At 36.2% G+C, this 27,967-nt stretch overlaps 1 pseudogene; it reads left to right on the top strand.

Moving 5' to 3' along the window:
• The window catches only part of LOC133052736 (tigger transposable element-derived protein 1-like), a 57,994-nt pseudogene extending 30,027 nt beyond the window's left edge, over positions 1-27,967 (top strand).

The following is a 27,967-nucleotide window of genomic DNA, read 5'->3' as shown; positions in this document are numbered from 1 at the left end:
GCCTGTTTGCAGTGCGGCAGGGGATGCAGTCCTTGGGGCCGAGCCTGCCCCCTTCCCCTCCCCCCTGCCTCCTGCCTCCGGCGGGGCTGGGCCGGTCCGCAGCCTGCGAGCTCTTCTCTGGACTTTCTCGGTCCCTTTGTTCTGTGAACGGCCGGCAGTGTGTTCGGGCCGGTTAGTTTTCTCTCTCTCTTTTGCTCTCCCACAGTTCAAGTTGGCAACTCACAAACGCTCCCTCCAATTGTCCTCAGGGCACTCAGGCCGGACCCTACCCCAAGCAATGCCCCCCCCCCCCCACTCCTCTCTGTTCCGCCCCCACTTGCTGGTGGCGGATGCAGGTGTCTGGGGTACTTTTCTGCTGGGAGTTGCTTTTAGGCTCGTAATCTGTGGGTTTTATTTATTGTTTCCCTCCCAGTCAGGTTGCCCTCCGAGATTCAAACACTTCCCCCAGGCCCGCCAGTGCGAGGGTTTCCCAGTGTCTGGAAACGTCCTCTATTAAGACTCCCTTCCCGGACGGATCTCCATCCTTAGCTCTTTTGTCTCACTTTTTATCTTTTATATTTTGTCCTACCTCCTTTCGAAGACAATGGGCTGCTTTTCTGGGCGCCTGATGACCTCAGCTAGCGATCAGAAGTTGTTTTGTGACGTTTGCTCTGTGTTCAGTTATTCTTTTGATGAATTTGTAGGAGAGAAAGTGGTCTCCCTGTCTTACTCCTCTGCCATCTTCTCATTTATATCATATTTTTAGATTCCACATATACGTTATATCAGATGCTATTTGTCTTTCTCTGTCTGACTTATTTCACTTAGGATGATAATATCTAGGTTCATCCATGTTGCTGCAAATGGCATTATTGCTTCCTTTTTACAACTGAGTAATACCCCATTGTATATATGTACCACATCTGTTTTCAAATTAATTTTTATTGGAGTATAATTGATTTACAATATTGCCTTAGTTTCTGCTATACAACAAATTAAATCAGTTATAGATATAAATATATCCACTCTTTTTGGATTCTTTTCCTATATAGATCATTACAGTGTACTGAGTTCTCTGTGCTATACAATATGTCCCCATTAGTCATCTATTATATATATAGTAGTGTGTATGTGTCAGTCCAAATCTCCCAGTTTACTCCTCCCTTCTCTCTCCCTTGGTAACCATAAGTTTGTTTTCTACATCTGTGACTCTATTTCTGTTTTGTAAAGAAGTTCATTTGTATAATTTTTTAAAGATTCCACATATAAGTGATATCAAATGATACTTGCCTTTGTCTGACTGACTGCAGACAGTGTGAGAATCTCTAGGTCTATCCTCCTGCTGCTGCTAAGTTGCTTCAGTCGTGTCTGACTCTGTGCAACCCCATAGACGGCAGCCCACCAGGCTCCCCTGTCTCAGGGATTCTCCAGGCAAGAATACTGGAGTGGGTTGCCATTTCCTTCTCCAATGCATGAAAGTGAAAAGTGAAAGTGAAGTCGCTCAGTCATTTCCGACTCTCAGCAACCCCATGGTCTGCAGCCTACCAGGCTCCTCTGTCCATGGGATTTTCCAGGCAAGAGTACTGGAGCGGGGTGCCATTGCCTTCTCTGTCCTTCTCTACTAGGTCTATCCATATTGCTGCAAATAGCATTATTTCATTATTTTTAATGGCTGAGTAATATTCCATTGTATGTATGTACCTCATTTATCCATTCCTTTGTCAGTTGACATTTAGGTTGCTTCCATGTCTTGGTTATTGCAAATAGTGCTTCATTGAACATTGGGGTGCATGTATCTTGTCAATTATGATTGGCTCTGGATATATGCTCAGGAGTGGGATTACTGTATCATATTTACTGTTTAACCAGCTTTAGCCTTGCTTTTCTGTTCCTGACAGACTTAGAATAGGTACTTTATTAATTGAATATTTTAAAATATCATGACATTTTAACATAATTATTGACTTCATGGTGCTGTGTATTCCTAACTTCCAGCATTAACTTTGAATGCCTTGAATATAAAGTCAGAGTTTCTTGTTGTATTCATATCCTTAACACAGAATGGAGCATGATGGCCAGAGTTTGTTTGCTTCCTTTTTTTGTGTGTGGAGTTCGTGGCAAGTTCCTCACTTTTTGTGGCTACTTTTCTTTATTAGGAAGTCTTTGGTGTCTTCCTTCAGCCTGGCCCCACTTACCCTATCAAACAAAAAATTCCTCAAAATTTATTTCTGATATGTAGGTATCATTCCAAAATTTCCAGAGTTAGACCTGGTTTTTATACCCTGACACTGCCACCTGTGACTTTTGGAAAGTTAATTTCCTCATCTATAAAATGAAGATAGTTATATTTTCTTCTTATAGTTGTAAAGATTAAATGAGATAGTATACTTTATAATATTTAACAGACCACAAAACACATAGTTAAAAATTCAATAAAAATCTAACATTTTATTGTCAAGAGCAGCAGCAGTAGAACAATTTTAACAGTAGTAATTGTTGTTCTTTTTACTATACTACTTTTTGTCATAGCAATATGTTGTATCATAGCAAATGTGCGCATTTAGTTCACTGATTAATCCATGCCTCAAAATTAATTCTTAGGTCTGTGCTGTTTGATAGTTTATCATGATATTTTAAGAAAAGTTGAAAGTATTTTGACTTTTATTATTTATAAAACTTAAATAGGTTGCTCTAGTGATAGGTGAGAGAGAAAGAGAGTGTGTGTGTGTGTGTGTGTGTATTCTTTTATGGAACTTATTCCACAACTTTAATAATGAAACAGTGTCATTTTTGAGAAAATAATACAACTGTTTTGTTTTTCCTGTCACTTAATCTTTAATATAGATCTTATGTTGTTTACTTTATAAACTAACTTTAAGATTTTGCTCTTTTATTACAGTGTACTTAAAGTAGTAATATTTTCACAAAAAAGTTAAACATGGTATTGTGGGCTATAGTTTATTATTTTATTTTTTTGAATAAGGACTTTCTCAGTTATCCTTTGTCTTATAGAAGACACAAGAACTAATTATTTTTATAGTGTCATACCAGATACATACTTTTCTAAAAGTTATAGATTCCATTTGATTTTTAAGAAAGGTTAAGAGAATGGATATTTTACTGAAGGCTCACTGTGTATTTTCTCATTTAATCATCAAATAAATATATGAAGCTTATTATCATCATTACTCCAATTTCATAGATAAGAGAACTAAAGTATAAATATCAAGTAACTTATTTATCATCATGTATTTTATAAGTTATAGATGCAGATTTAAGCCCTGGCATGTTAGGATTCTGAGACTGTCATATTCTTTTTCTACTATATCATGCTGATTTTGTTATTTACTGAAGAATCTATAATTTTTGAAGTACCATGCTGGGTACTTTCATAGTGCATTCCCTCATCTTAATTTTCATAGCATCCATGTGGAGATAAAGGTTATATATTTTATAGATGAGAGACTTAAGAATTTAAGTAATTTACTCGTGATTCCAAAAGGGAGGGGGTATCTGTACACCTATGACTGATTCATGTTGAAGTTTGACAGAAAACAGCAAAATTCTGTAAAGCAATTATCCTTCAATAAAAAATAAATAAGTTTTAAAAAACATAAAAGAAGAATTTAAGTAATGTACTCATGATTCCATAGCTATTAAGTAGCAGAGCTAGAATTTGAATTTATATCAGTTTAGCAATTCCAGAGCCTAAAATCTATCATATGCTTCAAACTAGATAGCTAATGAGAAATCATCACAATCCAGTAATCTTTGTGTTGCTAATCATAATGTAGCATGACCATTTTGTTGCAAATTTTATAATTTCTCTCATATTAACAATTCAAATCTGGTTAGAATTCTGATTTTATATTTCTTAGTTCATTTGACACAAGTACAGAGATTAATAATACTTTTGGAAGTTCCTCAGCTCTTGTCTCTTCTAATATTTATTCTACTCCTATCGTTTTTTCCTTCTGGGTTTGCAATTACATGTTTTGTTAAACCATTTGATATAGTCCCACAGCTTTTGGATGCACTGTTCTCTATAATAGTCTTTCTCCCTCTCCTCGTCCTTCTCCCCATCTTTCTCTCCTCCCTTCCCTCCATCCCATTTTGTTTTAGTTTCGATAATTTCTATTTATTTGTCTCCAAGTTCATTGGTTCTTTTGTCAACTGTGTCTAGCCTACAAATAGGCCTACTGAAGACATTCTTTATCTCTGTTGTCTTGTTTTTATTACTAATATTTTAACTTGATTTCTTGTAGTTTCCACCTTTCTACTGAAATTCCCCATCTGCTAATGAATGTTTTCCACTTTTTCTACTATTTAATCATAGTACTTTTAAGTTCTCTGATAATTTCACCATATACATTATTTATATTTGAATATCTGTTCTACTGTTTTCTCTTTCTTTTTTGTAACTAATAACTATTTACTTTATAATTGAACAGAATGTGTAGGACAGAGAAGACTAGTATGTGTATATATATATACTTGGAAATGGGCATGTTTCTTCTGTTAGGCCTTTAATGTTGGATATTTGAGATAATCTAAACAGAAATTGAAGTGGGTGTAGATTTTGCTCTTGCTGTGATTATTCTCAGTGTACCACCTACTTCAACTTCCTCTAGTTCCCTTGTGCTTGTAGGATGAGCACAAGGTCATCAATCTATATTGCTGGAGGATTTATCCAGTGTTTGTATCACACCCTCAGCTTTAGCCTTTCTTTGTGATCCTGTGCTTCAGAGAAGGTACTTGAAAAATGACTCTGTTGATGTGGGGGGCGGGGGTCAGGTGAGGATATTCTCTATGGTCTTGTAGCTTCTGTCCTACACAGGCCCTGTGCCCCTGGTTCTCTTGAAAAAGGACTTTCTCAATGTTCTTGCCCTTATTCCTGTGGTCGAGATTGTTTTTGTTTTGTTTTATATTACTTTGCTCTAGCCACAGTGGGTCTTCGACTGTGCCCTGAGAATGACAAGGTTTGCTGTCCTTCCCGTAGAAGCTTAGGCTTTTGTTCCATAAGGTAGAGTGTTCTGAACAGAGATTCGTGTTTTTCCCATATTGGTAACCACTCCTTTCGCCCAGGTTTATACAGTGTGCTCTGGCCTCCTGTCCAGTCCTCAGTGTTTCATTTTGTTTTTTTGTTTATTGTTGTTTTCTGTGGGCAGCCAGAGAGGTTTGTGGAGAAGAACCTGCAAGTAGTTAGAATTCTCCATGGTCTACAGATTTCAAGGGCTCTATACTGTCATGCTAACTCACATACAGCCTTAAGCAGTTTTATACACACACACACACACACACACACACACACACACTTTGTAGGTAACCTATTACCCTCCCATGTTTTTCTGCAAATTAACCAATTCTCATGTTCCATTCTTGGAAGCACTTGTCTTTCCTTAGATTTCAGGCCAGCTTGTTGCCCTGCAACCTTGCCTCTCTGATAGATTCATGGAAATTTATGATTTTGTATATTATCTAGTTTATCTTATTGTTATAGTGAGAATGATATGCTTTCCAACTATCTGCATACCAAATGGAAGTCATAATAACCCCTACAATGTTTTTATTAGAATAGTAAGATCTAGCAATATGTAAAAGTTGTTGAAAGAATGTAAGAATCACAGAAAGTAGAACAAATATAGCTATAAGACAGACCACATTTGGACAGTTATTAGGCAATTAGAAGTAAAAGAAGATAGATAAATTAAGACCATTTTGGTTATAAGGTGCAAATGCTTTGCATCTTAGTGATATAAAAATGATGACATAGCTAATAACAATCATGAGTGAGATGAAATGTCAGTATGCCGATTTCATTATCTTTCATAGCTTGGAATAAGTATATTTCAACAAGTTAAAATAGGTAACTAATACCATGTATGTGTGCATGCTCAATCACTAAGTCATGTCCAACCCTTTGCAACCCCATGTACTGTAGCCTGTCAGGCTCTTCTGTCCATAGAATTTCCTAGGCAAGAATACTGGAGTGGGTTGCCTTTTCCTCCTCCAGGGAATCTTTCCTACCCAGGAATCGAACCCACATACCATATGACTCAACAGCTCTGCTACTGGGCATATACCTGGAGAAAAACATAATTCAAAAAGACACATGAACCCCGTTGTTCATTGCAGCAGCCAGGATATGGAAGTAACCTCAATGTGCGTCAACAGAGGAGTGAATAAAGAACATGTGGTACATATATACAATGGAATATTACTCAGCCATAAAAAGGAAGGAAATTAAGTCATTTGTAGAGACGTGGATGGAACTAGAGACTGTCATATAGAGTGAAGTAAGTGAGAAAGAGAAAAACAAATCTCATATATTAACACATATATGTGGAATCTAGAAAAATGGTATAGATGATCTTATTTGCAAAGGAGAAATAGAGACATGAATGTAGAGAATAACTGTATGGATACCAAGGGGGAAATAGGAAGTGGGATGAATTGAAAGATTCAGATATATTCACTATTGATACTATTTATAAAATAAATAACTAATGAGAACCTACTGTTAGCACAGGAAACTACTCAGTGCTCTGTGATGACCTAAATAGGAAGGAAATCAAAAAATGAGATATATGGATATATATAGCTGATTTACTTTGCTCTACAGTAGAAACTGATACAACATTGTAAAGCTGCTATATTCCAATAAATATTAATTTGAAATAGGTAGTTAAAAATTAAAAAAAATACTTTAATATCAGTATAGTTGAGTTGTTTTACTTTAATTTTTTAAAAGCTAATCTACCTTGTTGTAGAGTCATTTATCTGATATTCAACCATTTCTTCAGTTTAACTTTAGTTTGTCTACTAAATTAAGTAAAATTGATATAATATTTTATTTAAAGTAATATACGATCCTTTTGTAGTAAAATCATTTATTTCTAACCCTCCATATGATATATGCACAGAGGGAACAAAGTGTTCCAGAGTGTGTTTCTTCAAATTTTAGCAGTAGTATGATTCAAGGTAATTTTTTTTCTATCCTAGTTGTATTTTTTTACTGTTGCTTAAATATTTAAATGAACATGTGTCAATTTTACTAAAGTGAAATCACTGTGCTAAAAAATCAATTAAATGCATTCTAATCTGATTAATTCTTAGACTTAAAAAAGTTGAATCTACCACAAAAATCAGTAAGAAAACAATGTGAAATACTCTTAATAGACTCTTAATTACTGACTAACATGCTATTATTTTCCTTTCTTAAACCAGAAATTTCTGAGAGCTTTACAAAACAGAATCTTAAGTTTTAGAGACCTTGGTATCCTTTACTAGCAATACTTCTCATTGAATTCATTGAATCTAAGTAAACGTCTATGTGCTTCCTAAAAGCAAACAGTTTCTCAACCTTGGCACTATTGATATTTAGACTGGATAATTCATTTTTGTGGGAAGCTGCCTTGTGCTTTGTAAGATATTTAGATTCCTAGCCTCTATCCACTAGGTACCAGTAATAAATCCCTGTCCACAGTTGTGACAACCAAATAAATCTCCAGAAATTGCCAGATATATTCTGAGGGTGGGGGAAATTATTCTTCATTGAGGACCACTGTGATAATAGCACTTTGGAGGAACAATTTATTTTTCCATGAATTTTAACAATTGAAGAAAAGTTATTGTATTTTATCTCACTGACTCTCATTAGCCATAACTGAGGGATAACTTCAATAAATTCTTGCCCATAATCTTCCTCTGACATTATCATATGACCATATTATATCACATTATGCTTTCAATTTACCATCATATATCTTGCTATTTTCATGCTTAATTTACCCCCAATAGATTATAAAAACTCAGAAGTTAAGAATGGTCATCTGCTTCATATATACATAACTTAGTTTTGTACCTTACACATTATATAACTTCACCAAATGTTTATAGGTTCAGATCAACATTTTCTTATTGAGAAAAGCATCATGTTAGTCCTGAGAATTCCATGGACAGAGAAGCCTGGCAGGCTACAGTCCATGGGGTCGCAAAGAGTTGGACACTACTGAGCGACTTTCACATTCACTTTCAGACCTTGAAGAGTATACATATATGGGAAAGACTAGTCTATTCCTTCACAAAGCATATTAGTATCAGAAGTAAAATAAATATGTCAAAAATAATAGGAATAATATTCTGAAAGCCATAAAATACAAGCAAATGTCAAAGGTAAGAGAGATCAGGAAAGGCTTCAAGGATGAAATGGTTTTGAAACGTGCCCAAAGGATGGCGCCTAACGGTTTAAGGAGACTAGAGAGTAGAGAAAGACTTTTATAGGCATAGTTTAAGGGAAGTGTTAAGGAGTAAGGAACAAATTATTGGAGATTAAAAAGCTTTAAAAGTATGTTTTGGAAATAGAAAAAAGTGATGATGTAAATACCATTAAATCTTGTTTGATTAAAGTCATGTTCTATTTTTGTTATTTCTGCCAAACATAAAACTTTCTGCCATCAAAGAAGTCATGATGTTTTATGTAAAGGATTTGTATTAATTTGCTAGAAGTTTTATTAGTATAGTGAACCTTTGGAATAATATTAAAGCAAAGGAGTTCTCGTGCAGCTTTATTTTTTATCTAACTTTTTAAAAAGTTATTTAAAATCATCCTTTATGAGTTTTATATAGTTTTTCTTTCCACTTATTTATTTCATTTAAAATTATTAATATACACAATGAACCATGATTTTGTTTACGAAATATTTTCTGTTCATTTTTCTCTTGCATTTAATGTGAGTTTGTTCATCCAAGTGGCAGTAGAGAATAACACAGCTCTGGTGTATATATGAATTTGGAAATAGAAAATAGCTATTAAATTGTAGTTCCCCTTTTCCCATAGGAAAAACAACAAAAATATTTCTGTTCAACAAAAGTATTTAAAATGTCATTATATAAAGCACACAGGAACCTAAACTAAGCTTTGGGTGTAAATAAAAGCCAATGAGAAACTCATGCTTTTAGTTATAGTGCTTTTGAGTTGCTTTCAAAGTGTAGGCCAAGGATGCCTGAGTCCCAAAGATACTTCTGGAAATCCATGAAGTCAAACTGTTTTCATAGTACTAAAACACCATTTGTATTATGTACTATGTTGACATTTGCACAATGATGCAAGAACAATAAGTAAAACTACTAGTGCCTTAGCATGAATCAAAGCACTAATACTAAACTGTAGTAGTAATTTGTATTATTCATCACAATGCACTCAGAGGAGGAAGAAAAGCCAGTTTTGCTTAATGTCTTTCATTAAGCAGTAAAAATATTAATTTTATTAGGTTTAGACCCTTGAGTATGCAGCTCTCTAATAATTTGTACAACAGGATGGAAAGTAGGCAGAAAACACTTCTTTCTTTTACCAGGTATATGGTGGTTATCTCCAGAAAAAAACAGTTATAAGATTGAATTGTGAAACTTTCTTAACTGCCTTTTTCGTGGAACACCATCTTTACTTGGAAGAACTGGTGACAAACAATGGTCGTTTTGATTTAGTTATTTGAGAGATTTCTTTATTCAAAAATGAATGATTTGAATTTTTCACTTCAAGGAAGACAGCTGATGATGTTCATTGCCAGTGACAAAATGTAAGCCTTTAAGCGAAAACTGGAATTTTGGAATTTTAAAAAAATGTCTCAGTTTTCAGGTTTACAATATTATATTAGCTTCAAGATATACAGGAAAGTGACTCAGTTATACATATATATTTTCAAGTTATTTTTTATTATAGGTGATTGCAAACTATTAAATATAATACCCAGTGCTATGTGATTAATCCGTGTTGCTTATCTATTTTATGTATAGCAGTTTGTTAAGCCTATACTCCTAATTTATCCCTTCCCCCTCCTTTTCCTCTTTGATAACTATAACTTTGGTTTCTATGTCTATGAGTCTGTTTTGTATAATTTATACATTCATTTGCATTATTTTTTAGATTCTACATATAAGTGATACTACATAATATTCATCTTTGTCTGATTTTCCTCACTTAGTATGATATCATCTAGGTCCATCCATGCTGCTTCAAATGGCAATATTTCATTCTTTTCATGGCTGAATAATATTCCATTGTGCATATATACCACATCTTCTTAAACCAATATTCTGTTGATGGGCACCTGGGTTGTTTACATCTCTTGGCTATTGTAAATAGTGATGCTATGAACATTGAAGTGCACGTATCTTTTCGAACTAGAGTTTTTCTCTTTTTCAGATAAATGCCCAGGATTGGGATTGCTAGACCATATGGTAACTCTATTTTTAGTTTTTTTTTTTTTTCAATGAGCCTCAATACCATTGTCCATAAGGGCTGCACCAGTTTACATTCTCACCAACAGTACACAAGGGTTCCCTCTTCCACACAACCTGCTCAACATTTATTGTTTGTAGACTTTTTGATGATACCATGTGAACAAAAGATGCTTATTCCTTGGAAGAAAAATTATGACCAACCTAGACAGCATATTAAAAAACAGAGACATTACTTTGTCAACAAACGTCCATCTAGTCAGAGCTACGGTTTTTCCAGTAGTCATGTATGGATGTGAGAGTTGGACTATAAAGAAAGCTGAGCACGGAAGAATTGATGCTTTTGAACTGTGGTGTTGGAGAAGACTCTTTAGAGTCCCTTGGACTGCAAGGAGATCCAACCAGTCCATCCCAAAGGAGATCAGTCCTGAATATTCACTGGAAGGACTGATGTTGAAACTGAAACTCCAATAACTTTGGCCACCTGATGCGAAGAGCTGACTCATTGGAAATGACCCTGAGGCTGGGAAAGATTGAAGGTGGGAGGAGAAGGGGACGACAGAGGATGAGATGATTGGATGGCATCACCAACTCAATGGACATGAGTTTGAGTAAACTCTGGGAGTTGGTGATGGACAGGGAGGCCTGGTGTGCTGCAGTCCATGGGGACACAAAGAGTCGGACATGACTGAGTGACTGAACTGAACTGATTGTGAACAGTGTGAGGTGATACCTCATTGTGGTTTTGATTTGCATTTCTCTAAGAATTACCAGTGTTAAGCATCTTTTTATGTGCTTTTTGGCCATCTGTATGTATTCTTTGGAGAAATGTCTATTAAAGTTTTCTGCCCATTTTTTGATTTTTTTTATATTGAGTTATATGAGCTCTTTATATATTTTGGATATTAACCTCTTGTCAGTCGCATCATTTTAAAGTATTTTCTCCCATTCTAAGTGTTGTCTTTTTGTTTCATTGATGGCTTCCTTTGTTGTGCAAAAGCTTTTAGGTTTGATTAGGTCCACATGTTTATTTTTCCTTCTATTTATTTTGCCTTGGGATATTGATCTAATCTAATTATATTGCTACAATTTATACTGGAGAATGTTTTGCCTATTTCATGTATCATATTTAAGTCTTTAAACCATTTTAAGTTTATTTTTGTATATGGTGTGAGGAAATATTCTAATTTCATTGAATTACATGTAGCTGTCTGACTTCCTAACATAGCTTATTGAAGAGACTCTTCAATAACATCCACTGTATGTTCTTGCCTTCTTTGTTGTAGATTAATTGGCTGTAGGTATGTAGGTTTATTTCTGGGATTCGATTCTGTTTCATTGATCTACATGTCTGCTTTTATGCCAGCATTATGCTGCTTTTATTACTGCAACTTTGTAGTATAGTCTGAAGTCTGGAAGGGTTGTGCCTCCAGCTTTATTATTTTTCCCTTATGATTAATTTCATAATTCTGGGTCATTTGTGATTCCATACAAACATTTTTGGATTCTTTGTTATAGTTCTGTGAAAAAATGTCATGAATATTTTATAAGAGTTGTGCTAAATCTATAGATTGCTTATGGTAGTATGGCCATTTTGACATTACAAATTCTTCCAATTCAAGAGCATGGGATATATTTCCATTTCTTTGAATTATTTTCAGTTTCCTTGATCACTGTCTCATAATTTTCAGTATATAGATCTTTCATCTCTATGGTTAAGTTTACTCCTAGATATATTTTAAAGTGATTTTAAGTGGGATTGCTTTTTATTTTCTCTTTCTGGTATGTCATTGTTAGTGTAAAGAAATGCAACAGATTTCTATATATTAATCTTGTATTTTGCCATCTTGCTGAATTAATTAGTTCCAAGTCTTTGTGTGGAACTCAGTTTTCATTTCTAACGGGTAAACCTGGATAAATGTAATCCATGTAAACAAAATCCTTCAGTTTCTCAATTCTTTAGCATGCATAAACCTCCTAAAGCCAAACTGCTTTGAGTATTGCTGGTCTATTGCATTAACTACCTTAGAGATACCAAGGGAAAATTTCATGAAGAGATGGGCACAATGAAGAACAGAAAGAGTATGGACATAACATAAACAGAAGATATTAAGAAGAGATGGCAAGAACACACAGAAAAACTGTACAAAAAAGATCTTAATGACACGGATAACTACAATGGTGTGATCACTCACCAAGAGCCAGACATCCTGGAGTGGGGAATCAAGCGGGCTTTAGGGAGCATCACTACAAACAAAGCTAGTGGAGGTGATGGAATTCCGTTTGAGCTATTTCAAATCCTAAAAGATGATGCTTTGAAAGTACTGCACTCATATGCCAGCAAATTTGGAAAACTCAGCAGTGGCCATAGGACTGGAAAACATCAGTTTACATTCTAATGCCAAAGAATGTTCAAACTAGTGCACAATTTTGCTCATCTCACATGTTAGCAAGGTAATTTTCAAAATCCTTAAAGCTATGCTTCAACAGTATGTGAACTGAGAACTTACAGATGTATAAACTGGATTTAGAAGAGGCAGAGGAACCAGAAATCAAATTGCCAGCATCTGTTGGATCATAGAAAAGCAAGGGAATTCTAGAAAAACATCGACTTTTGCCTCATTGACTACACCAAAACCTTTGACTGTGTGGATCACAGCGAACTAAAAAAGTTATTAAAGAGGTGAGAATACCAGACCACCTTACCTGCCTCCAGAGAAACCTGTATGCAGGTCAGGAAGCAACAGGTAGAACCAGACTCCTTTCACATTTGGGAAAGGAGTACACCAAGGCTGTATATTGTCACTCTGATTATCTAACTAGTATGCAGAGTACAGCATGCAAAATGCCAGGCTCAGTAAATCAGAAGCTGGGATCAAGATTGCCAGGAGAAATATCAACAACCTCATATATGCAGATGATACCACTTTAATGGTAGTAATTGAAGAGGAACTAAAGTGCCTCTTGATGAGGGTGAAAGAGGAGAGTGAAAAAGCTGGCTTAAAACTCGGCATTCAAAGAACTAAGACCGGTCCCATCACCGGTGTCATCCGGTCCCATCACTTCATGGCAAATAGATGGAGAAGAAACAGAAAGTGACAGATTTCATTTTCTTGGCCTCCAAAATCACTGCAGAAGTTGACTACAGTCATGAAACTAAAAGACACTAGCTCCTTGGAAGAAAAGCTATGACAAGAGTATATTAAAAAGAAGAGATATCACTTTGCCAACAAAGGTACATATACTTTGGTTTTTCCAGTAGTCATGTATGGATGTGAGTTGGACCATAAAGAAGGCTGAGTACCAAAGAATAGATGCTTTCGAATGGTGCTATAGTAGATTCTTGAGAGTCCCTTGGACAGCAAGGAGATCACACCAGTCAGTCTAAAAGGAAACCAACCCTGAATGTGCATTGGAAGGACTGACACTAAAACTGAAGCTCCAATACTTAGGCAACCTGATGTGAAGAGCCAACTCATTGGAAAAGACCCTGATACTGGCAAAGATTGAGGGCAAGAGGAGAAGGGGGTAACAGAGAATAAGATGGTTGGATGGCATTACTGACTCAATAGACATGAGTTTGAGCAAACTCAGGACATAATGAAGTACAGGAAAGCCTGGCGTGCTACAGTTCATGGGGTTGCAGAGTCACACACAAATTTGCGACTGAACAACAACAACAAATTCATCTGTATATGTTATTTATTTATTTTTTTTACTATTTTTATTGAAGTCAAAATAACTTGAGAAATGTTTTTAACCCTTAATATGTCCAATGTAGCATTGTTTTATTTGCGACTTGGAAATCATAATTCTCATATAAAATGCTCATTTGAAAATACTCAACTATAATAGTGGTAATGATGCAACAGTAATATTCTTGGTCTCCTGGCAACAGTATCCATGTGATTGTTGCAAGTGAGGTGCAGAGAATGTGAGGAGATCAGTTTATGGGGAACTCTCGAGAAGAAAGTTAGTCTTCAGAGAAGGTGGTGTTAAATTCAACAAAGTGTGCTAACAAAAGACCTGGTAGGAAATCTCATAGAAAGGAAATTTTATTACTTTTAGTTTCAGCTGTGTGTAAACATTGAAATTATGTTTTATTCAAAAACATTTTATTCAACTAAAGCATATATACTGAATATCTTAGAAAATTAGCTCTTTTATTAATAATTGTGTCTATATGGCTCTGGTAAAATTGAACACAGTTAATGTGCTGAAAAAAGCATCAGTGATTATTTTAATGTTTCATTTTCTGTGCTAAGTCAACAGTAATAAATGGGAGATGTAACATGTGTTCATGTAGTATCAATAATTATGTTTATTTGCAACTCCAAGGTAAAGGAAGTACAAAACCCCCAGATTAATTGACTAACACATTGACATCTTGATAACCTGATAGTGAATGTTTTTCAAAATTTAATTTCATAGATTTCTAAAATGAAGTATTAAAGTTCTGTACTTAATTTTTTCTTTTGATATCAAGTATGTTTAAGTACTACATATCAGTGAATGAAAGTTAAAACTAAGGTGATCAATAATCAAGTATGTTTACATGTGTGTGTGTGTGTGTGTGTGTGTTAATCGCTGAGCCATGTCTGACTCTTTGCAACTCCATGGATTGGGACCTGCCAGGCTCCTTTGTCCATAGGATTTCCCAGGCAAGAATACTGGAGTGTGTTGCCATTCCTTTCTCCAGAGGATCTTCCCAAGGCAGGGATAGAACCCGGGTCTCCCACATTGCACTCTTTACTGCCTGAGCCACTAGGGAAGACTCATTTTTCTTCCTATAAAGCACTCATTAGTTACCTCTTTTGCACAGTCTTTCAGTACCTTGAAAGTGAACTCTTATTTTGTGCTAATAAATCAATTAAATAATTTGTTAAATAATTGTTAATAACCTTTATTACAAGCAAAGGTCAGAAACAATAGTCAGGTTAATGGATTTAATATTACTAATCATACCTTAGTATGTTTCATTAGTGTTCAGTTCACTTCAGTCGCTCAGTCATGTCTGACTCTTTGTGACCCCTTGGATTGCAGCACATCAGGCTTCCCTGTCCATCACCAACTCTCAGAGCTTACTCAAACTCATGTCCATTGAGTTGGTGATGCTGTCCAACCATCTCATTCTCTGTTGTCCCATTCTTCTGGCTTCAAACTTTCCCAGGGTCTTTTCAAATGAGTCAGTTCTTTGCATCAGGTGGTATTGGAGTTTCAGCTTCAGCATCAGTCCTTCCAATGAATATTCAGGACTGATTTCCTTTAGGATGGACTGGTTGGATCTCCTTGTTGTCCAAGGGACACTCAAGAGTCTTCCCCAACACCACAATACAAAAGTATCAATTCTTCGGCACTCAGCTTTCTTTATAGTCCAACTCTCACATCCATACATGACTAATGGAAAAACCATAGCTTTGACTAGATGGACGTTTGTTGGCAAAGTAATGTCTCTGCTTTTTAATATGCTGTCTAGATTGGTCATAACTTTTCTTCCAAGAAGCAAGAGTCTTTAAATTTCATGGCTACAATCACCATCTGCAGTGATTTTGAAAAAAAAATAAATAAATAAAGTCTGTCACTGTTTCCATTGTTTCCCCATCTATTTGCCATGAAGTGATGGGACCAGATGCCATGATCTTAGTTTTCTTTTTCTTCCATTTATTTTTATTAGTTGGAGGCTAATTACTTTACAATATTGTAGTGGTTTTTGCCATACTTAAGCCAACTTTTTCACTCTCCTCTTTCACTTTCATCAAGAGGCTCTTTAGTTCTTCTTCGCTTTCTGCCATAAAGATGGTGTCATCTGCATATCTAAGTTTATTGATATTTCTCCCAGCAATCTTGACTCCAGCTTGTGCTTCATCCATTCCAGCATTTCTCATGATGTACTCTGTATATAAGTAAAATAAGCAGGGTGACATATACAGCCCTGATGTACTCCTGTCCCTATTTGGAACCAGTCTGTTGTTCTATGTCCAGTTCTAACTGTTGCTTCCTGACCTACATACAGATTTCTCAGGAGGCAGGTCAGGTGGTCTGGTATTCCCATCTCTTGAAGAATTTTCCACAGTTTGTTGTGACCCACACAGTCAAAGGCTTTAGCATAGTTAATGAAGCAAAAGTAGGTGCATTTCTTGAATTCTCTAGCTTTTTCTATGAGCCAGTGGATGTTGGCAATTTGATCTCTGGTTCGTCTGCCTTTTCTTTCCAGCTTGAACATCTGGAAGTTCACAGTTCATGTATTGTTGAAGCCTGGCTTGGGGAATTTTTAGCATTATTTTACTAGCGTGTGAGATGAGTGCAATTATGCAGTAGTTTGAGCATTCCTTGACTGCCTTTGTTTGGGATTGGAATGAAAACTGACCTTTCCCAGTCCCGTGGCCACTGCTGAGTTTTCCAAATTTCCTGGCATTTTGAGTGCAGCACTTTCACAGCATCATCTTTTAGGTTTTGAAATAGCTCAACTGGGATTCTATCACCTCCACTAGCTTTGTTCATAGTGATGCTTCCTAAGGCCCATTTGACTTCACATTCCAGGATGTCTGGCTCTAGGTGACTGATCCCACCATCTTAGTTATCTGGGTCATGAGGATCTTTTTTGTATAGTTCTTCTGTGTATTCTTACCCCTCTTCTTAATATCCTCTGCTTCTGTTAGGTCTGTACCATTTTTGTCCTTTATTGTGCCCATCTTTGCATGAAATGTTCCCTTGGTATCTCTAATTTTCTTGAGGAGATCTCTAGTCTTTCCCTAGAATTTCTATTGCTTTCCTCTTTCTTTGCATTGAACACTGAAGAAGGCTTTCTTATCTCTCCTTGCTGTTCTTTGGAACTCTGCATTCAAATGTGTAAATCTTCCCTTTTCTCCATTGCCTTTCACTTCTCTTCTTTACACAGCTACTTGCAAGGCCTCCTCAGACAACAATTAAAGTAATTTTACTTTAACCATTCATTAAAGTAGTTCTACTTTAAACTGTCAAAGATAGAATTTTGAAATTGTGTCTTTAAGGAATGCCATCCACCTGTTTTAACTTATGAGAAGTGGCTAAAGATATAGAGAAAAACATAAGGACTTAAAATATTTCTAGCAAAACAAAGATGGTGTTAAAGTAAGGGAGGGAACTTATGATAAAGAGAGTTTAAAAAGCCACTTTTTTTCCCAGAAATACTGCCTTCTGAATTTAAGTTTGTGTTTGTGTTGACAAAGATTGAAGTGGTCAAGTTACTCATTTGTGTGTCATAGGAGGAGTTGGATGAGTGTAAGGTAGGAAGACAGAAGCAATATACTATGGGAATGAGAAGAAATCTCCCTTCTCTTTATGGGAAGGAAGAAAAGGAGTATTATTCCACTGGAGAAAGTTCAGCACTAAAGAAAAAAGGAAAGTAGTGGAGAGATCACCATCCTGGTGTAAGAGGTATTCATGACTCAATATTACAGATCACCTTTTGTGTGGCTACAGATTACCATGGAAATGTTAAGCCTAGCAGGAAGAGAATCTGTGGAGTGAGTGAATGGGACTAGAAGAGTGTATTTGGGGAAGTAATTTCAGCACCCATTTGCCTTTGAACAGCAGCGGTTTAGCAGCCCTGGAAGTTGCTGCAAGTGCTTGCTCTCTTTGTTCTCCTTCCTTTCTTCCTTAATTTCTTTTCTTTTTCTTTCCTTCTCCCCTTATTTATTTATTTTTGTTTTAGTTTCTGCATTTTTATTTCTCTCTATTTGACACCCCTCCCATTCTCCTGTGCGATTACCAGCAGGCCCCTCCAGAGCCTTACTCTAGTGCCACATCCCTGCCTGCTTCAGTTGCTCCTTGCCTGGAAGAAACTGAACAGGGCAGCAGTTGGTGAAGTGAGTTCTTGCAGCCTGCCAGAGGGTTCAGTGAGGGGAGAGGTGGGGAGAGATGCAAAGAGAATTTTTTTTCTTCTTAGTTGTGTCTTTTTCCTTGAACATTCTGGTGAGTTCCTAATATCCTGCTTCTTCAGATAGTGTTCCTGAGTCATGTGGAAGGTGTATATGTCATTGACTATAATTCTGAGGCCCTTCATTTTCTGGAGAATCCTTGATCCCTTCAGTGTTGGCAGTGTTATCCACAAAGGGATATGAAATCTGGAATGATGAAGGGAATGCTTACCTGGTTACTTTATTTATTATGATAATAAATTTATTATTTATTATCATGATGAGCTGAACAGGGTCCAGTGCAGAAAGGATGGCACTTTGGAATCACTAGGTAGCTTTAGCCCACAGCTTTCCCAGAAACCCATTGCACTTTAGAGTCTTCTCAGTGATATCCCCACCCAGTCACTCCCTCCAAAGAAAACTAGAGTTCTCTCTGGCCAGCTCCCTTCACTGAGGTTAATGACAGTTTGGAGAGTCAGCAAGTTTTTTCATTAGGTACGTCAGAAGTCAAAGAGGCCTGATTTGGTGGCCCATAGAATTTGCATAGCTATCAACCTCTGTCAACCAAATAAGGAAATATGGGAAAGAAGGAGGAGGCAGTGACTCCAGCCCCCATACTTCCCACTGTAAGGGATTGGCACTAAAATTGAAAGGAGTTGGGAGACAATTCCTTTAGAATAGTACATGCTTTTAAAACTTAGAAGCAACAAACAATATCCATAACAACACAAAAAAATAAAAGTGAACGCAAAAGAGTGTATGCATGTGGATTGGGACAGAATTGGAAGAAAGTGATAAGATTTCTCAGGGATCGGGGCAGAGGTTTAACCAGGGAGAAGGCAGTTCATTTTCAGGTTCTATAAATCATGCCTTTAAATTTAGAGCTGCTTCTCTTTGGGACCTTTGTGTTCTTTTCTCTAGGTGCCTGCCATGTTTATCTTTATTGTCCCAACGCACTTTTCACCTGAGCTTTTCCACTCAAAAGACCATCTTTTAGCATGGTGCCACCCATATATAAGAATTTTATGAACAAGTTATTTACCTTTCATCTATGGCAAAAACTGAAAATTCATGTAAATTTTCAGTCGGTAAGAACACTGAATTTTAGAATGTGAAATGGAGTTAAGCATAGTATTTGAAAAAAGATGGTCATAAAATGGAGACAATGACAGATCAGGATGTGAATAACACTGAAATAGAAACTATATGTGTGCCTTGTTCTAGGTCTGAATGAAAGCTTGCACACTTCCACTATTTTCTGGTACAAGAGAAATGGATGTTCTCTTTTCTTTCCCTCCATGGGTCAAGCATAATTACAATAAGCACAGCAACATCTCTTAGCATTTTATCACTTCTAGTAGTTGAAAATTTTTATTAAATATGTTTTAAAATTGGCTTAAGATGTCATTTTAAAAATAATGAAAATTTAAAAAAGACTTTTTCTAAAGCTTCATAATCATCTGAGGTACATTTGTAAGAAGTTATACATTTGGAAAATGAAAGTGAATCTTTGCAAATGCAATAGTTTTGTGAATTGACTTAAACTGTAACTGTTTTAGCATTAGAAATAATGTGACTCATTCTTCAGAACCAAATTTGAAAATAACTAATGCTAAAAATGAACAGGTATTGAGAACTCCCTCCTGAATCTTTAAATGCTATAAACTTGTAAACTAAACACTGTCTTATGGCATAAGTGGTACATGTTGTAGGACTCAAGTACTGAGATCAATTACAAATCTGCTAAAATAGCACAGATCAATGTTGCAATTCTAAATTCAATAATATATAAATTAAATATCAGAATGTTATTTAATTAAAAACTTTGAAAATGTGCAGTTTTACTTTTAAAGGTTCACATTTTCACTTAAAACATTTGTATGTTGCCACATTTAAACCTGAAATATGTTTTAAGATTGCTTTGTAGCTAATCTTTTGAATGTAATTGGCCGAAAAGTCCACAAGGAGGAACGAATGCTTTATCTTAAACAATAATTTTTAGTCAAGATATTTATTTTGAACAGATTTTAAAATAACTGTCTATTAGAGCAACTGATAAACGCATTTTGATTATGGTGTTTATAAAAAGAATTTCATAGATTGCCCACAGAGCTTAATGTTAGTACTAGTTTTCATAGAAAATGTCATTTGTCTACAATTTGACTCAAAACTCAGGTTTATTTTTATCCTTATGTGTAAAACCTACTCCAATTTTAGTGGAACAAGTAACTAATGAATCTCATTGAAAGGAAAAACAAGTTCTTTGGAATTGTCTAACTTCAGTTTTACTTTATGCACACTTTTGAAACTTCAGCCATCACATTTTAAAAACTTCAGTTATCACATTTATAAAAATTAGTATGACAGCCAAAGAGAAAGAGTCTACTTCAAGGTGCTGCAGCTAAGAATTTTTATTTAAAGATGCATTAAACTGCATGAGGTCAACCTTAAGTACATCTATCTTTATTTTCTTACATCCTGCAACTAGTTTCATCTGTCATGTACAGGCCTATCTCATTTTATTGTGCATTACTTTATTACACTTAAGAAATACTGTATTTGTTTTACTACAAATTGAAGGTTTGTGACAACCATGCTTTTTAAAAATTTATTTATTTTTTAATTGAAGGATAATTGCTTTACAGAATTTTGTTGATTTCTGTCAAACCAACATGAATCAGCCATAGGTATACATATGTCCCCTCTCTCTTGAACCTCCCTCCCATCTCCCTCCCCGTCCCACCCCTCTAAGGCTGATACAGAGCTCCTGTTTGAGTTCCCTGAGACATACAGCAAATTCCCGAAGGCTATCTATTTTACATACGGTGATGTAAGTTTCCATGTTACTCTCTGTATACACTTCACCTTCTCTTCCCCTCTCCCTGTGTCCATAAGTCTGTTCTCTATGTCTGTGTCTCCATTGCTGCCCTGCAAATAAGTTATTCAGTACCATCTTTCTAGATTCATTAGTATATATGCATTAGTATACAATGTTTATCTTTCTCTTTCTTACTTACTTCACTCTGTATAATAGGCTCTAGGTTCATCAACCTCATTAGAACTGACTCAAATGTGTTCCTTTTTATTGCTGAGTAATATTCCATTGTGTATATGTACCAGAACTTCTTTATCCATTCTTCTGCCATGGACATCTAGGTTACTTCCACATTCTAGCTATTGTATTGTAAGTAGTGTTTCAATAAACAATGGGGTACATGTGTCTTTTTGAATGTTGGTTTCCTAAGGGTATATGCCTAGGGCCCATATATTGCTGGGTCATATGGTGGTTTTATGCCTAGTTTTTTAAGCAATCGCCATACCGTCTTCCATAGTGGCTGTGTCAATTTACATTCCCATCAATGGTGCAAGAAGATTCCCTTTCTCCACACCCTCTCAAGCATTTATTGTCTGTAGACTTTTTGATGGTGGCCATTCTCACTGGTGTGAGGTGATATCTCACTGTAGTTTTGATTTGCTTTTCTCTAATAATGAGCCATGTTGAGCATCTTTTCATGTGTTTGTTAGCCATCTGTGTGTCTTCTTTGGAGAAATTTCTGTTTAGGTCTTTTTTCCCACTTTTTGATTGGGTTGTTTATTTTTCTGGTATTGAGTTATATGAGCTGCTTGTATATTTTTGAAATTAATCCTTTGTCAGTTGTTTCATTTGCTATTATCTCCTCCCATTCTGAAGGTTGTCTTTTCACCTTGCTTATAGCTTCCTTTGCTGTGCCAAAGCTTTTAAGTTTAATCAGGCCACACTTGTCTACTTTTGTTTTTATTTCCATTACCCTCGGAGGTGGGTCATAGAGGATCTTGCTTTATGTCTTCAAGTGTCCTGCCTATGTAACCATTCTTAAATAAGTATATTGGCATCATTTTTCCAACAGCAGTTTCTCACTTTGTGCACCTTTCACGTTTTGTCAATTCTTGCAGTATTCAGACTTTTCATTGTTATTATATTTGTTATGGTATACTGTGATTGGTGATCTTTGATGTTACTGTTATAACTGTCTTGGAGCACCAAGAACAATGACCATATAAGGCTGTGAACTTAATTGATAAATGTTGTGTGTGTTCTGAGTGCTCCACTGAACAGCCTTTCCCCCATATCTCTCCCCTCCTCAGGCCTTCCTATTCCCTGAGACATAACAATATTGAAATTAGGCCAATTAATAACCCTACAATGACTTCTCTAAGTGTTCACTTGAAAAAGTCACACATCTCTCACTTTAAATCAAAAGCTAGAAATGAGTAAGCATAGTGAGGAAGGCAGGTAGAAAGTCCAGTTTAATTGAAAGTTAAGCTTCTTACACCAACCAATTCATGAACGCAAAGGTAAAGTTCTTGAAATTTAAAATGCTGCTCCAGTGAAGAAGTAGATTATAATAAAGCAAAACAGCCTTGTTGCTGGTATGGAGAAATGTTTAGTGGTCTGGATGTATTAAACAACTGATTTGCAATGTAGATGAAGCAGTTTTTGTATTGGAAGAAAATGCCATCAAGGTCTTTCATAGCTGGAGAGAATCACTGCTTGACTTCAAAGGTTCAAAGGGCAAAGTGACTCTCTTGTTTAGGGGCTGGTGCATATGGTGACTTTAACCTGAAGCCAATGCTGATTTACCATTCTGAAAATCCTAGGACCCTTAAGAGTTATGCTAAATCTATTATGCTTGCACCTATAAATGGAACAACAAAACCTGGATGACAGTATACCTGTTTACAGAACGGTTTGCTGAATATCTTAAGCCCATTGTTGAAACTTACCATTAAGAAAAAAAAAGTTTCCTTTCAAAATATTACTACTCATTTGCAATGTGCCTGGTCACCAAAGAGCTCTGATGGAGATGTACAAGATTAATACTGTTTTCATGCCTGTTAACACAACATCCATCCTGTAGCCCATGGACTTATTTTGACTTCATGTTTTGTTATTTAAGAAATATCTTTTGTAAGGCTGTAGCCACCATAGTGGTTCCTTTGATGGATCTGGGCAAAGTAAATATAAAACCTTCTGGAAAGGAGTCACCATTCTAGATGCTATTAAGGACATTAGTGATTCATGGGAAGAAGTCACAATATTAACATTTAATAGGAGTTTGAAATAACCAACCCTCATGGGTGACTTTGAAGGATTCAAGATTTCAGTGAAGAAAGTAACTGCAGTTATGGTGGAAATAGCAATAGCCTTTGAATTAGAAGTGGATCCTAGAGATGTGACTGAATTGCTGCAGTCTCATGATAAAACTTTAGTGGATGAAGAGATAATTCTTATGGATGAGCAAAGAAGGTGATTTCCTCAGATGAAAGCTACCCCTGAGGTAGATACTGTGAAGATTGTTGCAATGACAACAAAGGATTTTAGAATATACATAAACTAAGTTGATAAAGCAGTGGCAGGGTTTCAGAGGATTGACTCCAATTTTGAAAGAAGTTCTATAGTGAGTAAAATGCTATCAATCAGAATTGCATGCTACAGAAAAATCATTCATGAAAGGAAGAATCAATTGATATGCCAAAACTTCATTGTCTTAAGAAATTGCCATAGGCACCCCAACCTTCAGCAGTCACCACCTTTATCAGTCAGTAGCCATCAACATTGGGGCAAAATCCTCCACCAGCAAAAGATTATGATTCACTGAAGGCTCAGGCAATGGTTAGTCATTTTTAGCAGTAAAGTATTTTTAATGTATTCACATTTTTTAGGCAATGCCATTGTACACTTTAATAAATTACATGCATGCATACTAAATCGCTACAGTCTTGTCCTACTCTTTGCGACCCTATAGACTGTAGCCTGCCAGGCTCCTTAGTCTATGAGATTCTCCAGGCAAGAATACTGGAGTGGGTTTCCATTTCCTACTCCATTAATAAACTACAGACCAGTGTAAATACAAATTTCATATGTACTGAAAACCAAAAAATATATGACTTGCTTTATTACAATATTTGCTTTATTTAGTAAGACAGACCTAGCTTCTCATTTGACCTAAGGTCTTTATTAATCTCACCCTGCATGGCTGTCTCTATTTTTCTAGCTCTAAGAGTTCAGAATGAAGGAGGAGTGGCTCCAACATGCCCCACACTACGAGGCTTGTGGGATCTTAGTTCCCTGACCAGGGAATGAACCTGGGCCCTTAATGGTGAGAACCCAGAGTCCTAACCATGGGGCTGCCAATGAATTCCCAATATTTGCTTTATTCTGGTTGTCTGGAACCAAACCCACACTGTCTTTGAAGTATGCCTGTAATCTGAAACATTCTATGGAATCATCCCTATCTCTGTAAAGGAATATCTGTTCTGATTTGGTGACCATTCTAAGCATTGCCTTAAGATCATATAGGTGGATGCTGTAGGAATTCAGAAAAAGAAATATGCATTATTACTGTTGACTCAAAGTAGTTGAGATATATAGGTAAGTTGTTGATATGTAGTGATAACTGCAAAATACTCATGTCTTTCAAGGCAAAGTGAGTTAAAAGTACATTAATCTTCAATCTCAGTCCTATCAATATTATGCATATTAGAAACAGACTTCCACTTTTAATTTGCATTCACTGTAATCAGGCAACTAAATCACTGGAGCTCTCTGCTGTCACAGAGATCACTTTTATCCCATTTAAAGCAACTCACTTACATTGCCTTTCACTGCTTTTATTTTTTTATTTTATTTTTTAATTGGAGAATAATTACAATATTTTCGTGATTTTTGCCATGCATAGACATGAATCGGCCATGGGTATATGTGTGTCCTCCAATCGTGAACCCCCATCCCATCTCATTCTCCACCCTGTCCCTCTGGGTTGTCCCAGAACACTGTCTTTTGGTACTCTGCTTCATGCATCAAACTTGTGCTGGTCATCTGTTTTACATATGGTAATATACATGTTTCAATGCTTTTTTATCAAATCATCCCACCCTCGCCTCCTCCCACAGAGTCCAAAAGTCTGGCCTTTTTTTTCATTTATTTTTATTAGTTGGAGGCTAATTACTTTATATCTGTGTCTCTTTTGATTCCCTTTCATGTAGGATCATTGTTACCATCTTTCTAAATTCCATATGTATGTGTTAATATGTAGTATTTTTGTTTCTCTTTCTGACTTACTTCACTCTGTATAATAGGCTTCAGTTTCATCCACCTCATTAGAACTGACTCAGATATTTTTATTATCTCTAACTGGTATCACATGCTATGGGTTACCACAACAATCAAGCAAAAAAATGTTTTCTGCTGGGAATTTTTTTTTAATTAATTTCTATTGGAGTATAGTTGTCTTATAATGTTGTGTTAATTTCTGCTGTTCAGCAAAATAAGTCAGCTATGCATATACAAATACCCCCTCCCTTTTGGACTTCCTTCCCATTCAGGTCACCATAGTGCATTAAATAGAGTCCCCTGTACTATACCGTATGTTCTTATTAGTTATCTATTTTATAAATAGTATCAATGGTATATATGTGTCAATCCAAATTTCCAAATAAAAAAACCAAACCTGTTAAGATACTGATAGCTTACAGTGTTTAGTGAATGGTGCTGCCAGAGTCGTGGTCTCTGAAGAAGATGTAACTCTGGGACCAAAGACATGGTCTCAATCACTCAGAGCTTTTGTGTAGCAGACACAACTGGCTTGGTGGGCTAGGGGCATGGTTTTCACCTTAGTCATGAGAGGTCCCAGGTTCAGATCCTGGATGAGCCCCCAAGATGATAGTTTAGCATATGGTGAACAATGGTCAGTACCAAATTTGTGGTCTCCAAAGGAGAAGATTTATTTCTGGGACAAAAGATGCAGTCTCAATCACTCAAGAGCTTTTGTGTAGCAGGGATTTTATTAAAGTGAAAGTGATAGACAAAGCTTTTGACATAGGTATAAGAAGGGGGTAGAAAGAGTACCTGCCTCACTAGTTTAAGCAGAGCATTCTATACTTTTCTGTTAGCTGTTGCAAATAGATAAATGGAATGCCTCAAGGTTGTGAAAATTTTTCTCAGACCCTTTCCTGTAACATACATTCTGAGATGATGTCATCATGAGATTAGCCAGAAGGAATGGGTTAACCCAGAGCTCAAGGTTGTGAAAGTTTTACCCAGACCTTTTTTCGTAGCATACATTTTGAGATAACATTGGTTCAAGACTAGCCAGGGAGAGTTTGATCTGAGCAGCATGTCCCTGGGTGAGAAATATCGTTTGTAATCATTAGCTCTTGGCCTAAAAAAAGCTAGTTTTTAGGCGAGATAGATTGTTGTCATAGTAACACAGAGCTTAAGAAACAACATGTCCTATGTGAAATGGGCAAAAGAATGTATGGATAAAAGAAAATGTTTGCTGCCTCCTCCTTCTTGGGGGTCCCTAGACTCTCTGAGACTCCCTGTCAACCTGCTGTCTCACTCCCTGCTTTTTCTTTTAGGAGAATATTTCTGCTGAAGGGAAAGGGGCGAAGGAATCTGTCTATAACTGCTTCCTGCTGGTGAGTGGTGCTGACCCTAAGTTATTGAAGCAACATATTCTCCTTGCCCTTTTATTTAGGGTCTCTGATCTAAGGGCCCCAAGTAATAACTAGAGGGGCATGAACAATCATTTGTAATTTAAAAGCTTTCAAACGGTTAGAAACAAATCCCGTTATACAGATACAAATCTAAGGAGCAAACAGCAAGAATAAGATGATTACAATTATTATGGTTAAGATAGTTTTTCACCAAGGAGAGCTTGTAAACCAAGATTGTATCTGTGACCAGAGTGGAACATCAGGGGAGTCCATTTTGAAGAGTGACCAGAATCCCTGTATCACCATTATTTTGTCTGGGAAGTTCTTGTATCCTTTAGAAAGTGAAAAGGCTGAGACCAAAAATCAGTAAAAAAATTATTGTAATCAGTGGTCCAAACAAGAATAAGAATCAGGTTACATTTGGTAGTAATTTTGATCCTGGTCTAGATAGAGTCAACACTTGGGTTGCCCTGTTTATAAGAATGGAACAAACCCAGTTAGAAGTAGTTGAAAGAGTGACAACCTGAACTTTAACAGACAAATCTTGTAACAATTTTAGTGTTTTTTTAGGTATGAGAAGATGTAAGAACCTGGGCTCAAGAAAAATTGTTTTCCTGAAAATATCTGACTGTCTGAAGGCCAATTTTGTCCATTTTTCCCAGAGCACAGAGTGAGTGCCTAATTTCTGATTTCCACCTGAATTCCTTTCAGGGGATATTGCCATGTTTTAATCTTCGTAGAGGCAGATAGCAAGTGCCAGTTTTCAATCACAGAGCCCCTTCGTGGCTATGAATTTGACCATGGTTTGGGGGCATTTTATGACCATCTTGTAGGAAGGTTCATTTCCAGGTCTGTTGAAGATTTCACTGATAGGCCACTCAGTGTGCTGTTACTGGACTAGGCCTTTGAGTAGCAAAAGTTTCTGGACCACACCTGTCTTACTAGCCTCTTGGTCTAGGAAAATATTCTCTCTTGTGGCTTCTTCTTATATATAGAGTCACTCTATTACAATCATTGTCACACACTTGATAATGTAAGGGACAACATTTTTGAAACAGGCAACATTATAAGTAAGAACTTAAGTCAAGAACTTCCATTAGGTATATAGCCCAGTGATATCTCCAGGTTATCTGATTTAGTTTGTTAAATGAATATAGCCTGTTGTTAAAATCTTCTGGTTGTAGATCTTGGAGCATCTGATCTTTATTTAAAGATTGGTTACTGAGATAAGCTTTAAAAGTGTCTTAATTAATAACTTAATTAAACCTCTTGGCAATATAACATATCAAAAACCATATTCTAAGAAGACTTTGTTCTTTTAATAGGGAGAGAAAACCAAGTTCCAGTTTGGTACCAGCTTATATTCACTGTGA

Source organism: Dama dama, chromosome X (assembly GCF_033118175.1).
Source record: "Dama dama isolate Ldn47 chromosome X, ASM3311817v1, whole genome shotgun sequence".
Classification (NCBI taxonomy): Eukaryota; Metazoa; Chordata; class Mammalia; order Artiodactyla; family Cervidae; genus Dama; species Dama dama.
Note: the sequence above shows the minus strand (reverse complement) of the source record. Positions and strands in the feature narration are given on the sequence as shown.